The sequence below is a fragment of the Schistocerca cancellata genome, chromosome 8 (genome assembly GCF_023864275.1).
Source record: "Schistocerca cancellata isolate TAMUIC-IGC-003103 chromosome 8, iqSchCanc2.1, whole genome shotgun sequence".
Classification (NCBI taxonomy): domain Eukaryota; kingdom Metazoa; phylum Arthropoda; class Insecta; order Orthoptera; family Acrididae; genus Schistocerca; species Schistocerca cancellata.
The window spans coordinates 423,747,228-423,760,419 of record NC_064633.1 but is presented as its reverse complement, the minus strand read 5'-3'; the positions used below and the strand labels follow the sequence as shown (position 1 = coordinate 423,760,419).

Sequence of the window (13,192 nt, the reverse complement as noted above, 5' to 3'; positions counted from 1 at the left end):
TGTTGAGAATCTTTCTGATTGAAGATAACCTACGCCGTCCTCCAGCTTTTCCAACAAAAATAGCGCACTCGGCACAAACAACAAGCGTATTCCAAAGTCTGATTCAATTGTCGCATGATGACACAGGCCTGCTCTTCACTATTCTCTGCTACCACAACATTTCTTGAAAATGCTGAGGCTTTCGCATGTCGACCATATGCAGAATATAAATTGGATGGTGGGAGGGCATGCATGCGATCGCAGCTTATCCTGTTGGTTGCTGCGGGACGAGGAGAGGTGCAACGCAGGCAACACAATGGGATCAACATTTTATTCATAGTGCTTCCTACAATGCTACGGTGTGTTTGAGTGTTTATTAGTTAATTCGTACGAGTTACAGCGATTCTTTCGCTCCTGGAAAGGGCTTAGCTATGTTTTCCGTATGGCACTTATATGCAATGCCGCTTACTGCCCCTCAAAAGCACCCTTCTCGCTTTGTGTACTCTTAAAGATTTTTTCCAGTATTCCTATTATAGATGACGAATTGCAATTTTGATTAAAACTGACGACTTATCTGAATATAAACATGCAAGCAGTCGCTTTTTTGGATTTTTGACACTATTTATTTCCTGTACCATGAATCACATTTCGGGACACTGCAGCCTCATCATCATACGGAGATGTTACATAAACATTATCTGGACCATGTGCAGCTAGTCGCTGTGGTATTGGTGCTGGCGGAAATAACGGACAGTTAGTTATCGATCGATAACGGAAAGTGTATGAAACGATAAGATTGTTACGTTTTTACTACTTACACTGCACTGCCTCCCGGTATCCATAGCAAACCAGTTCTCAAAACGTACATTTTCATTACACACACATACACACACACACACACACACACACACACACACACATACACACACACACGCGCGCACACACACACACACACACACACACACACACACACACACACACACACACACATATAGTATTTACGGTAGCTGAATTTGGTTTTATACTTATTCATTGTAAGTAAACACTGAACGAAAGTGCAAAGAATATAAATATGATGGATGTCACACTTTGCTCCATCATGATCTGTCACCTGAGATGCACTGTATCTGCGAAAAATATTTACAGTTATAGATAATACATGTAAGTGAATCTTACTAGCTACACCTGAATTCTTACATTTGCAATATATATGTGGTATGGATTATAAAGTTACACAAAACGTAAGCAAATAGAGTGACATATTTACTATGTTATTAAAGAGTGAACGAGTTATTACCATGGTCCAGACAACGTTCCTTTAATTGTTCCATCTGATGATGTGCCAGCAGTGACTTGAAAAGCCGGCCGTTGTGGACGAGCGGTTCTAGGCGCGTCAGTCTGGAACCGCGAGACCGCTACGGTCGCAGGTTCGAATCCTACCTCGGGCATCGATGTGTGTGATGTTCTTAGGATAGTTAGGTTTGAGTAGTTCTTAGTTCTAGGGGACTGATGACCTCAGATGTTAAGTCCCATAGTGCTCAGAGCCATTTGACCCATTTGACTTGAAAACTATTTAATGGTACATTAAATCACATCAAAAATCCAAAAAAAGGACTAGTTGCATACTTATACCAAAAATAAATGATTTAGGCTGTGAATCGCATGTGAATTTATTATTATTCGCAATACAATGACTAAATTACACATGTGAACAGCATTTTGTGATGGGACGGGTCAGACACTACGCCAAGTCACTCGGCAGGGATGTGATACACGTGAGTAGGGGAGCATATACTAGTAGTTCTGCCTGATAGACAGTGACAAGTCTGTTAACAGATGCAAGTGGATCTCTTAGGCACTGTACACACTGGAATCAGTGCCAGCCTTCCTACACTTGTTCTACTGCCTAGATAATAGGAATACGGTTAGACCATACCAGTGTGGTAGCATTTCAGAGCACTGGCACTAGAGTACGTGTGTTCAGCAACGAATTATCCTGTTGGAAAATGTCTCCTGGGAGCTCTGTCATGAGAGGCAACGTACTGTCATTAACATAAGGACGCGCGCAAACTGTTGAAGGCTACAGTCATATAAGATTGGTGCCAAACAATTATACCATCGGATAGTACTTCTTGAGCAAACACAGAATGGAGACTTCCGGACGAGATCTCAAGTCCCGTAGAAAGTATGGTGTCCTTGTTGAAGGCAACAAGTCCCAATCCACTAAAGTCTGGAGCGCTCTTTCTAGGCATTAAATATGGTTCAAATGGCTCTGAGCTCTATGGGACTTAATTACTGAGGTCACCAGTCCCCTAGAACGTAGAACTACTTAAACCTAACTAACCTACGGACATCACACACATCCATGCCCGAGGCAGAATTCGAACCTGCGACCGTAGCGGTCACTCGGTTCCAAACTGAAGCGCCTAGAACCGCTCGGCCACTTCTAGGCATCAACGGAAATGTTAGTCAGTCAATTATTAGTTAGTTATAGGTTCCATAGATGATATAAATAGCTTTTGTGTCTAAATTATAGAGAACGAGTCAGCTCACAGAATACACTGAGGTGACAGAAGTCATGAGATAGCTGCTAATATCGTGTCGGACCTCATTTTGCCCAACTTAGTGCGGCAGCTCGACGTGGCATGGACTCAACAAGTCGCAGGAAGTCCCTTACAGAAATAGTGAGCCTCGCTGCCTCTGTAACGGTCCATAATTGCGCAAGTGCTGCTGGCGCAGGACACGAACTGACCTCTCGATCACGTCCCATATATCTTCCACGGGATTCATGTCAGGCGGTCTGGATGACCAAATTATTCTCTCGAATTGTCCACAAAACTCTTCAAATACATAGCGAACAACTGCGGCCCGGTGACGTAACGCATTGTCATTCACAAAAATTTCACCGTTGTTCGTGAACAAGAAGTCCACGAATGACTGCAAATGCACTCCAAGTAGCTGAAAATAACCATTTATATCTCTGCTGATCCATTGTGGTTATGGGACAGCGTCCGATCGAATTTGTACCAAGGAAGATCATCAAACTACCGTATGTTTTGAGAAGTTATTTTATTTAGACAACCCGTTTCGGAATCTCGATAACGTCACCCTCAGGATCCTACCAATTTCATGAACAGACAACAAGTTGTTGTCAAGTCTTGGAAGTAAACACTCCAAAAACGAATTCACGGAATCCTTATAGTGATGGCTGCAGTTATGAAAGTAACGATGTATCTGGCTGGCTGGCTCTGAGCACTATGGGACTTAACATCTGAGGTCATCAGTCCCCTAGAACTTAGAACTACTTAAACCTAACTAACCTAAGGACATCACACACATCCATGCCCGAGGTAGGATTCGAACCTGCGACCGTCGCAGTCGCGCTGTTCCGAACTAACGATAAATCTGACTGTCCATGAAATAGCCGGCCGGAGTGGCCGTGCGGTTCTAGGCGCTACAGTCTGGAACCGAGCGACCGCTACGGTCTCAGGTTCGAATCCTGCCTTGGGCATGGATGTGTGTGATGTCCTTAGGTTAGTTAGGTTTACTTAGTTCTAAGTTCTAGGCGACTGATGACCTCAGAAGTTAAGTCGCATAGTGCTCAGAGCCATTTGTCCATAAAATAACTTCTCAAAACATACAGCGCACAGACGATTTTCCTTGGTAAATAACCTTTTCAAGTCAACGAACGCTTCAGTTGGAGAAGAGGACGCAATGCATTCTACGTAAACACAGCCCTAACTATTGTGGAGCCACCACCAGCTTGCACAGTGCCTTGTTCACATCCTGAGTCCATGACTTCGTGGAGTCTGGGCCACGTTCGAGCCCTATCATCAATACTCAGCAACTGAAATCGGGACTGATCAGACATGTCTTCTAGCGTCCGACCGATACCGTCACAAGCCGAGGAGAGGCGCTGCAGACGATGGCGTGCTGTTACCAAAGGCACTCGCGTCGATTGTTTGCTGCCACAGCTCATTAACGCCAGATTTCGTCTCACTGTGGTAACGGATACATTAGTCATAAATCCGACATTGATTTCTGTGGTTATTTCACGCATTGTTGCTTGTCTGTTAGCACTGACAATTCTACGCAAACGCCGCTGCTCTCACAACTGCGTTGTCCGTGGTCAGAGGTAATGCCTGAAATTCGGTATTCTCGGCACACTCTTGACTCTATGGGTCTCGGAATATTGATTTCGCAGACGATTTCCTAAATGTATTGTCCGATGCGTCTAGCTCCAACGATCATTCCGCGTTCAAACTCTGTTATTTCGCCGGCCGCGGTGGTCTAGCGGTTCTGGCGCTGCAGTCCGGAACAGCGGGACTGCTACGGTCGCAGGTTCGAATCCTGCCTCGGGCATGAGTGTGTGTGATGTCCTTAGGTTAGTTAGGTTTAAGTAGTTCTAAGTTCTAGGGGACTTATGACCTAAGATGTTGAGTCCCATAGTGCTCAGAGCCATTTGAACCATTTGAACCATTTGAACTCTGTTATTTCCCACCGTGTGCCCAAAATCACGTCAAAAACCTTTCCACATGAATCGCCTGGCAATCCACTGCCCTTTTGTACCTTGTGTATGCGATACTGTAGCCGTCTATATATGCGTATTTCGCTATGCCATGACATTTTGTAAGTAGGCTGTTTAGGTTTTTATATTGGTAACGCCACGTAGCGCTCTGTATGAAAATCACTGGCTGTGCTGTGTGCAATCTGTGGCTGGTTTGCATTGTTGGAAATCGATTATAGTGTTGGGCAGTTGGCTGTGAACAGCGCGTAGCGTGGCGCAGTTGGAGGTGAGCCGCCAGCAGTGGTGGATGTGGGGACAGAGATGGCGGAGTTTTGAGAGCGGATGATCTGGACGTGTGTCCATCAGAGACAGTAAATTTGTAAGACTGGATGTCATAAACTGATATATATATTATGACTTTTGAACACTATTAAGATAAATACATTGTTTGTTCTCTATCAAAATCTTTCAATTGCTAACTATGCTTATCAGTAGTTAGTGCCTTCAGTAGTTAGAATATTTTATTTAGCTGGCAGTTGTGGCGCTCGCTGTATTGCAGTAGTTTGAGCAACGAAGATTTTTGTGAGGTAAGTGATTCGTGAAAGGTATAGGTTATTGTTAGTCAGGGCCATTCTTTTGTAGGGATTTTTGAAAGTCAGACTGCGTTGCGCTAAAAATATTGTGCGTCAGTTTAAGCAGTCATTTATAATTTTTCTAAGGGGACGTTTCAATTTGTCACCTCAGTACGCACACTATCAAACATTTTGGGAACGAAATAGGTGAACTGAATTCGTAACGCTGGGCTTTGATAAAGAAACTTGGTCACCGGACACAGGTGAAAAACTTTTCTTTTATCCCAAAAGACTGAGCGAAAAAGAAATTCGATAAATGCAAAAGAGGACGGAAGTGTTATAAAGACGTAAAAAGAATGCCGGAAGAACAGTCTCCGTCACTCAGTTCAGTAGTACTTTCATACACTATACAAGTCGTCAGATACCGGGATATTCATGTCTATAGAGAGATAATAAAACGTAAAAGTTCTTATGCGTTATACGACTTGAAACTTGGTGGAATATGTAAGAATCTGATTCCAATAGTCACTAGTACCTCAGTTATGAAGTAACCGTTCGCGTCAAGATGAATGGAGAAGCCGGCCGCGGTGGCCGAGCGGTTCTAGGCGCTTCAGCCCGGAACCGCGCGACTGCTACGGGCGCAGGTTCGAATCCTGCCTCGGGCATGGATGTGTGTGATGTCCTTAGGTTAGTTAGGTTTAAGTAGTTCTAAGTTCTAGGGGACTGATGACCTAAGATGTTAAGTCCCATAGTGGTCACAGCCATTTGAACCATTTTTTGAATGGAGAACCACGGACAGCGCAAACGGAACGTCTCAGTTAATGCTCCACTTCATTTTGCCTTAGTTTACTGTCGTTCGTCGCCGTCCCGAATAACAATCGGCTACAAAGCACAGAGTGTTTGCAGCTGAATACGCGCGGCTCAGGTACGCAACGACGCCGCACTTCCACACCCAGTGACTCACAGCCGACTGCAGCGCCACAAAAGTAAAAAGTAACTCGAGCAGACCCGTAGGAAGTGCAGGTGAAGGCGGTGCCGGGTCCACAGTCGAAATGCGACTTCGTCACGCTCGTTACTCAGCTCGAAGGCCGTCGCCCGCGCCGCTGCACTGCGGGCTGTATTCGGTGCGGCCACCGTCACCAGACTAACAGACACGTTATAAACAAACCAGCGCGTTTCTGCTGTTACCTTGAGCATCTGCGCCACGACTGTACACCACTTACATAACCTCTTCCTAATTCAACTGTACATGATTATAGATAAGAGCTGGCCATTTCTAGCTTAGCATAAGAACAGAACACGAAAGACGGGCTTACCAGCTACAGTCGAACGAAGCAGTGCCTTCTGAAGACGGGCAATTCAGAGAACGTAGCGGATCTCCCGTGATCACAAGTTACGAGTTGTGTAGGGAAAGGAACGCAAAAGTAAGGGCCGTCCTGAAGCGAAAACATCGCGTAAGAAAGTGACATTTCCGTAACGACTTCTGAGAAACAACTATTCGCAAAGGTCAGGGATTTATACCGTGCAACACATAATAAACTAACAGATAACAGTCTATTATCTTTTACTGTCAGCTTCTCTCACAGTTCATATACTAGCAAGCCACAGGTTGCAGCTGGTGTAGACAGAAGCTGATTTGCTTTTATGAGTTTGTGTCCAGGTGATTCTTTAACTAGTATTGAAAAGCAAGAAAACCGTTTCCCACTTGTTTTGTCACCTTGTAGAGTTCGACCTTAACCGAGCCTACAAGCAATTATTCGGAGGAGAAAGATCACTTGATCTCACAGTTCGGTTAACGCTTATACTGCGACTTGAAACAGATGGCCCTCGGAGAAAAATGAAGAAATAGCTCATTTTGTGGTGGTTTCCGGTCGGAATGATCTGTATGTTCATCTCGTATGCTTGCTTCCATCGCAAACATTGTGTTTACGATAGATCCTGTTGCTTTTTCAGACAGTCACTTCCTAATAAAAGGAAAGAGGAAATAAATATATATTCGAAACGAAAGATAAATCTTTACATTCTTTGGTAAAAACATGCGTGCAGCTTATATTTTTCTATTAGTTGAAGGTAGTAATATCCACAGAAAACGTCTCCTAATACGTATTTTATATAAGCATTGATTTTTATTATTTTCTGCATTATTCACGTAAAACAGAATAAATATCCAAGTGCTGTTTTCTTTCATTTCTTTTCGATTTGGCATGAATAGTCAACAAACGTAATAGTTATAAATGGTTCAAATGGCTCTGAGCACTATGGGACTTAACATCTGAGGTCATCAGTCCCCTAGAACTTAGAACTACTTAAACCGAACTAACCTAAGAACATCACACACATCCATGTCTGAGGCAGGATTCGAACCTGCGACCATAGCGCTCGGGCGGTTCCAGACTGTAGCGCCTAGAACCACTCAGTCACTCCGGCCGGCAATAGTTATACTCGTGAATGTACCCCACATTGTTGTGTAGAGGGTGTGGGTTATCGTTCCCTTCCTTCCTACTAACAGAGAAATGTTTAGCACGTCTGTGTGTCATTTTAATGTCTGGAATGAGAACTTTGTACACCACATAAGAGTGAGTATGATATGAAGAGAGGATCTAATATGGTTTACACCCCTAAATGAAGGCCACCGATCTTTAAGTCTCCATCTAAAGAATAGATCACCATCAGCTTATCGTGTCATGTCATACGACATTAAACAGAAAAGGCGCTTGTTACTAAAACACAGTAAAGTTTAGATGACACGTCGGTACGCCATTACCTCTACACCGTACGAATTCAGATTTTAGGAAGTGATATTCGAAGTGTATTCGACCAGCTGCGTTCGGCATCTTTGCATTGTTTTTATCCCACGAAGCATCTTTCACTATAAACACTAAGGCAAAGCCACAGCACCACTAAACCTCTTCCGCCAGCACCCAAAATACTGAAATACCGGTATTAAATTAATTAAAAATAGCCTTTCCTTTTCATTGTCAGTGATCCGTGATACGTCACTACAGCACCTGACATGTGACAATCCTCGTGGATATAAAATCACTGAGTACGGTGCACCTGAAAGACGATGCTTAGTGGCAGGTTAGGTCTCACGCCAGTCCGTAGAAGGTCTCGAACTGCCGACCGTCCCGGTTACCGTCTATTTGCATCAGCCAGCAGAGCTAACGAGGCTGGAAAGGCATCTGCGTATCCAGACATTGCTTAAAAAGGTAAGGGCATGCAAGGGAGGGTCTTCGTGCCGTGATCACGCACCCGTCTCAATGCTACTAAATACGTAGTCTGGTACTGGAAACGTACCAAAGAATACGGTTTTGGGCCTCAACCAAATCAGGGAATAATTACAGATGCCGATGAATTCATTTCGTAGTGTCGTGTTGTATACATACATGTCTACAGGAGGTTCCGTCAGTGACCGATTAAACGCCATAGTACCTGTAACATAAAGTACAGTCAATAAGGTCAAAATCGAGAGGTCGTAAACCCAAAAGTTGTTTGACACAACACTGCGCTACCAGACAGTATCCACATGACCACATGACTTCAGCGAACAAACTAAATAAGGTGTCTAACTTCATGCTGACGAACAGGTTGTGTGGGAGCCTAAGTAAAATGTGACCAGCACTTACGTAAAGTAACTTGCGAAAACTCGTCCTACAACTAGAACAGCAAGGGGAGTTGTTCAGTCCTATTTGAATATACAAGCATCTTCTTACTGGGGCAACAATAGCAACGAGGCACTGCTAAAACGATATGGCTCCTTCAAAAGGTCCATACAGAAAAAGTGTAGATTCAATCACAGAAGGACGCACACATACTTCGATTAAAACTTCCAGGTTGACAGGGCGTAGTCGATATGTAAAACATTCCTCTAACGTTTCGTATCCGGCTGCGGGAGACATCATCGGAGGTGAAGCAGCAAACTGCAGTCAGAGCTCGAGGGAGCGCCGAGTATATAGGCAGCGTAGAGGGCACCACAGTCCATCACGTGACGCCGGCTACGCGACGATAATCACTGGTAGTGCCAACATTCTCGATTGAAAGCAGTCGATCGTCACTTTGTCGGTGCAAAGGAGACGTCCACATTTTATATAATTTGACACCTTTCTCTTTTGTGTTTTAAAATTAGTACGGTGTTCATAAATCTCAATAGTCTATATATATGCGCGCATGATGATGCCATGTTTTCGATATGGCGCTCCTCTCACTGAATTTTTGTTTATGTATTCGGCGCTCCTTCGAGTTCTGACTGCAGTTGGCCGCTTCACCTCCAAGTATATCTCCCGCAGCCAGAGACGATACGTTAGTGGTAAGTTTTACATATCGACCACGGCCTGTCAGTTCAGAAGATTTTAGTGAAATTAACACCACCTGTGAAAGCCTACATTGTATGACTGATGCAGAAATAGTTTTTACTGGCCTTGAAAGAAGTGACTTGAGAGAAATCCCGACAGCCCAACCGAAAGTAATTCACCATTGTAGCAGAAACAATATTTGAATCTTCACTGAACGCACAGGAGTTTTCACAAGGATCTGTATCCACATCAGTTTTTTGTGCAGAATTGGTAATATTTGGGAGTGGTAGTATGGACCAAAACAAGAAAAAATGTCCAGTAAACATCTGCTCTAAAATACATACCTTATGAGCTATGAGCACTCGTTCATCTTCACTACTTTGAAATACAACTCTTCTAATGAACAAGTGCTCATGACTTTTTAGGTATGCATTTTAGAGCAGATATTTACTGGACTTTTTTTCTTATTTTGGTCCATACTACCACTACCCAAAATGTGGAATGCAAAGAACTTGCAGTAGAAGAGATTTGTTTCACAGTATCGAAGATCAAGAATTGCTTGCTCACATCTCTTAAGGCGTGCATTTTAGAGCTCATATTTACTTTTTTATTTCGAATGATCATTCCTCTCAGGGCCCTGAATATTGACCATCACTTCTGAAACATTCTGTATATACACAACAGTGACAAACGTTGACGATATCCGCTGTGTGTGTTCCAGTCACTCGCAGTACTTGGAGCTGACAGCAATAACGCCCACTGTACGCTTCGTCCTCACGCTTGTGTACAGTACCGCTAGGTGCCATCTCGGGCTTGTTTTACCGGCGGTGTTAGTTGTAGGTTAACAGTGATACACAATAGTCAGAATAGGTTTACCGATGAAGAGATGGCCGATATTCGTCTCGCTCACTGATTCAGTTAACGATACGGGAGAGCGGCGCAACGACCCTATTCAGAGCTGTTCCGCCAGGCACATCAGAGTACATCTGTACTTGGGAGCCTATGACAAACCAGATCCTCCCTTGATCTCATACTACTGGCTTTTTCACAGAAACTAAGGCAATAGTAACAAACCAAATAAATCGTACTTATATTACTGTGTAACGAGCTGATATACTCACAGAATATCCGTAAATAATCTCCGAAATTTTGTTGACGGAGTTTCGATTTTATTTGTGTAACCCTCTAAATGCTACGACGTAGGTAACATTCAGCTCCATCACACTTTAATCTGAAGACGACTTAACAACTGCATAAAACTCTAATAGTGACTAACTATTATGTGATTAAACCTGATGAATAGATATTTTGTATTTAAAACGACTGGCAGTTACATGCATCTTTTCTGACAGCTCCAATAACTCTAGAATGTTTGAATAACTCTCGAGATACGATAGAAAGTTGTTGACCGAACCACTGAGTACTAACTCGGTCAAGGTTGGAGGAGGAAGGCGGCCGTGACCTTGTCGCAGAAACCACATAAAATCTAAAATCAGGGTGGCAGTGAACCTCCGGAATACTACTCTTAATTTATACCCACTGCACGATCTCACTCGGTCATTCATCCTGGGCCACTAACGAAGGCTACAAGTGATTTTCTTTGCTAGCTTCGAAGCGTAATTAAAGTAGCAATGGTTCAGCCATCAATGAAAAAATAGTTTTCGTCTGAAGAAAATAGATACCAACAGCCGTAATTTTATCTAATAATTTTATGTAGCTATCGGTTTCGGCGTCTCATTGGTATCATTTTCAGGCTCATAAACACGAAACTGGGTAAGTCATATAGCTGTTTTTCTTATTGTAGGGACCGCTATATCCAGCTAGTTTCCGTAGACTTCTAGAAACTTCTCGGTTGACGTTGACCCTTCGTAACTCTAACGACAACTGTTGGGAAGGCTTGGGCTGGCAGTTGTTAGAGATGTGATGGGTCAACGTCGACCGAGAATTTTGTAGAATCTACGAAAACCAGTTGGATTTAGTGGCCCGTATAATAGAACTACCGACTAGACGATTTACCAAGTTTCGCATATAGGGTCCTGAAGATAGTGCTAATGAGGCACCACAAGCGGTAGATAAATAAAATTATTAAGTAAAATTGCGGCTGCAGAATGAGATTTTTACTCTGCAGCGGAGTGTGCGCTGATATGAAACTTCCTGGCAGATGAAAACTGTGTGCCGGACCGAGACTCGAACTCGGGACCTTTGCCTTTAGCGGGCAAGTGCTCTACCAACTGCGCTACCCAAGCACGACTCACGAAAGGCAAAGGTCCCGAGTTCGAGTCTCGGTCCGGCACACGGTTTTAATGTGCCAGGAAGTTTCAAAATTGCGGCTGTTGGTATATATTTTCTTCAAGTCTTGGACCAGTCGCAGTCCCACTCCATTTACACAATCTGGAATTATAAAATATGTGCCATACATACGAGTAGGGTATTATTCACTAAAACACCTGTCGGAGACTTGCCTATTATCTGATATAGTTTCGAAGAAATTACCTTGCTGTTTCACTTTTTAAAACAAAAGTTGTGTTGAATCCGGAAAAGTGCGTTAAATATGTCGCGAATGTAAACATTAGGTTGCACAACCGTCTCTTGCCATAACCTCTGTTTGGCATTCACATTCGCTGTTTTCGCCAAATCGCAACCAAATCGCCACCTTTCAATATAACCTAGACCTCAGGCTACGCTACACATCAGTCACCAAGCCAGTATCGCACTATAATTGTAAACACACGCTTGTTTTTTTCTGTACCAAGTTCACTTCCACAAACGAACAGTAGTTTTGAGCTATTAAGGGGTTCCCCTGCAGCACACGCAACCCTGTCGCCGAAGGAAACACAGAGAAGGACGACATGTAGACGACGCTCGCCGGGCACGCGGCGAGCTTTTAGCACCTGTTGCCGCGCACTGCTAGTAAACAAAACAGGAAGACGCCCCGGTGGCAGCGAGCCAGTGTGAGTACTCACCGAGCGCGGCGGTCCTCCTCGGGGCGGCCGAGAGTAGGTAAACACGGCGGAGAGTGGCACAGCAGAGCACGAGGAAACACACGCGGCGCGGAGCGGACACAGAACGCACTGCGCTGGCGCTGGGGCGAACACGTCCGTAGCGCGCGCGGTCCGCGAAGCGACTGAGGAGCCATGGCCCGCCGCGCAGAGCGCCCGCTCGCTGCTCGGCGCCCAGTCTAGAGCTGGTAGGGGGGAGGGGGGGGGGGCGGCACAGCGGGCCAGGTCTGCCTCGCCGTGCTTCTCGTCCACCTACCGTAAACCGCCATAGGCACGCAATCGGCAGTGCTTTACACTGCAAGCGACATCGGTCTCGAGCGTCTCACAGGGCAAAGGAAGGAAGTACAGTTAAGGTGCAACCTCTCGTCGACTACGATGTCAATAGAAACGAAGCACAAGCTCGAACTGGGCAAGGATGGCGAAGGAAATCGGATGTGTCCTTTAAAAAGAACCACACGGCCGCTTGCCTTGATGTAGGGAAATCGCGAAAAAGATGCAGTGATGAGTACAGCCTCGATTTCAGTGCAATTTCATGCTGTATATCTTGGCCCTCTGGGTTGGTTGGTTGGTTGGTTGATTGATTGATTCAGGGGAGGGCACCAAATGGCGAGATTATAGGTCTCCTCTTATTAGGAAAGGATGGAGAAGGAAGTCGGCAGTGCCCTTTCAAAGGAGCTCACATGGCTCTGAGCACTATGGGACTTAATATTTGAGGTCATCAGTCCCATAGACTTATAACTACTTAAACCTAACCTACCTAAGGACATCACACACATCCGTGCCCGGGACAGGATTCGAACCTGCGACCGTAGAGCAGCGCGATTCCGAAGCGCCTGGAACCGC

At 44.6% G+C, this 13,192-nt stretch overlaps 1 protein-coding gene across 1 annotated transcript in view; it reads right to left on the bottom strand.

Annotated features, from left to right (window-relative positions):
• The window catches only part of LOC126095038 (ras association domain-containing protein 10-like), a 1,121,197-nt gene extending 1,108,748 nt beyond the window's left edge, over positions 1-12,449 (bottom strand). The window contains exon 1 of the mRNA XM_049909708.1: positions 12,314-12,449. The gene's annotated coding sequence lies outside the window, so the exon portion shown is untranslated. The remainder of the gene's footprint in view (positions 1-12,313) is intronic.
• Between the last annotated feature and the right edge of the window lie 743 nt (positions 12,450-13,192).